Source organism: Macrobrachium rosenbergii, chromosome 24 (assembly GCF_040412425.1).
Source record: "Macrobrachium rosenbergii isolate ZJJX-2024 chromosome 24, ASM4041242v1, whole genome shotgun sequence".
Classification (NCBI taxonomy): Eukaryota; Metazoa; Arthropoda; class Malacostraca; order Decapoda; family Palaemonidae; genus Macrobrachium; species Macrobrachium rosenbergii.
The window spans coordinates 18050121-18052620 of NC_089764.1; the positions used below are offsets into that span (position 1 = coordinate 18050121).

At 36.4% G+C, this 2500-nt stretch overlaps 1 protein-coding gene across 2 annotated transcripts in view; it reads right to left on the reverse strand.

The window, feature by feature from the left end:
• ss (spineless) overlaps positions 1 to 2500 on the reverse strand; it is a 483824-nt gene that overhangs the window by 221453 nt on the left and 259871 nt on the right. The gene's annotated exons all lie outside the window — the stretch shown is intronic.

Genomic DNA, 2500 nt, shown 5'->3' on the forward strand with positions numbered 1-2500 from the left:
TTCGTGGGAACATTTTTCTCCTGAGAGCAGCTCTTACAACAAGGTTACAGTTAACACTCAAATCTTTCATGTAAATATATATATTTTTTTCAATAAATTCTGTCGTATCCGTTAGGGCAAGGATTCGGAGAGAGAGAGAGAGAGAGAGAGAGAGAGAGAGAGAGAGAGAGAGAGAGAGAGAGAGAGAGAGAGAGAGAGAGAGAGAGAGCATGGATTGTTAAGAAAAATAAGCTGAAGTGCACAGAGAAAATCGTGCACATTGAGAGAAGGTATTGAACAAATTTGGCTCGAAAAGTTAAAACTGAACAATGGAAATTTCATTTCAAGCTCGGACCCTAAAATACATTATTGCGAAGACACCGAGACCTGATTGGACGATCGAGTCAAGTTCGGATTGTTACAAAGATAGATTGATTTGCATATGCTCTGAAACCACACAAACTCACCTTTTGAAAACGAGCCGATTAAGTAACTATAGGGAAATTTGGATGGTTGCGTATTCAGGAATAATCAAAACATAGGTCCTCTAGTTTGCAACTTCCACGGAATACTCTTACTACGAGGTTTCGATTCAATCCTGCAGGGAAATGTAAAGCAAACCAACACCCCACTTCTTGGCCCCCTCCCTCCAGAAGCAAAAAAAAAAAAAAATAATAATAATTAATAAATAAATAAAAGGACGGATACATGTCAAAAAATCTGAATGTCTTGTTCAGGCGAGAAGTATTTAGTCTAACGGCGTCCATAGTGCGCACTCTTTAACAGCCATGCGCACTCCGGCTAATATTTTCTTTCCGAAACAAGATACTTCAAAACTCAACATACTGATGGATGGAAAGTGTTCAATTACCACATACTCAAACATTGCAGAAGGCAGAGTAGAATGAACTCAATCATTAGTTAATGATGAATATCTAGCAAGTCAAGAGAGAGAGCTTTATATGCAGTCAAGAAAAGTCAGCATAAAATATGAGACACTAGACAATAATAATAATAATAATAATAATAATAATAATAATAATAATAATAAAACAAGTAAAAAATGCGCCGAAGTCTCTTCAGCGCAATTGAGTTTTCTGTACAGACGCACCAGCGAATGATCAAGGCCACCGAAAATAGATCTATCTTTCGGAGGTCTCGGTATCATGCTGTATAAGCCGCGGCCCATGAAACTATAACCACGTCTCGGTGGTGGCCTGTCCTATATCGCTACCAGAAGCACGATTATGGCTAACTTTAACCTTGAATAAAATAAAAACTATCGAGGCTAGAGGGCAGTAATTTGGTATGTTTGATGAGTGGTGGGTGGATGATCAACATACCAATTTGCAACTCTATAGTCTCACTAGTTTTTAAGATCTGACGGCGGAGAGAAAAAGTGCGGACGGGTAGATAAAGCCTGCACAATAGTTTTCTTTTACAGAACACTGAAACAAACGTTAAAGCAAGAAAACTTGGAAATCTATACGCTAAAATGAATGAATACGACCTTAGAGTAAGAAAATGCAGTGATAAGGTTTAGGTACCTGAGCAATGTCAATATACATAAACTTATCTTACATAATTAAAAAACCTTAAATTTTCAAATTTTCAGGTAACAAAAAAAATTTATTGAAAGCAATTTCAGAATAGTATCCTACTGCAGCTGGCCAAAAAAATCCATGGGTAAGTTCTGTTGTAGAGAGAGAGAGAGAGAGAGAGAGAGAGAGAGAGAGAGAGAGAGAGAGAGAGAGAGAGAGAGAGAGAGAGAGAGAGATTTTGTTCCTCCAAACCCAGTCATAGTGCAAGTAAGGTTACTATTTAACAACAAAAATCTTTAGATTTCGAACCCATCATTCATTTCATGTTACTTACAAACGAAAAATATAAATAAACGTAGAAGTATGAAGTAAATATACTCAGGACAATATGCCACAATGTATAAGCGTTACGATAAATAAACTCATTTTCAAACAGAAGTGTAACTGTCCGTTGTTGACAATTAAATTTTCATCAGCCTAATTGTCGGGATGAAGGGCAAAGTTGCATGTGAACACATCTTCTCAAATAATACATTTTCATTTACGTTTCACGTCATCGGATGCGTTCGTTCGTTCGTGCGTTTGTTTGTTTCAATGTGTGTGCAGTTTTACTCGCGAGCATGTGTAACTGCACAGCCAATCACGGATCATGGGAATGCAAGCGAGACAGTTGCCAGATAGTAATTTTCTCAAACACACTTGTGTAAGACAATTTACCAAGTGGTGAAGTTCTTTACGCAATTTATTCCGTGTAAAAAGGGAAAACTTACCGTTCACTTTTGCTGTAATCAATGTTGTTTTTATCTTTTGCATAATAAAACAATCTGTTTATAAAAATGCGGATTTTTACTACATACCAGTTTATCATGATGTTATGAATTTCCTCATATTATGGGGAATATTACTTAAGGAGATGAAATGAATGAATAATTAAATATAATGACAGGCATTCTCACAATCATACTTTAATTTCTGAATCT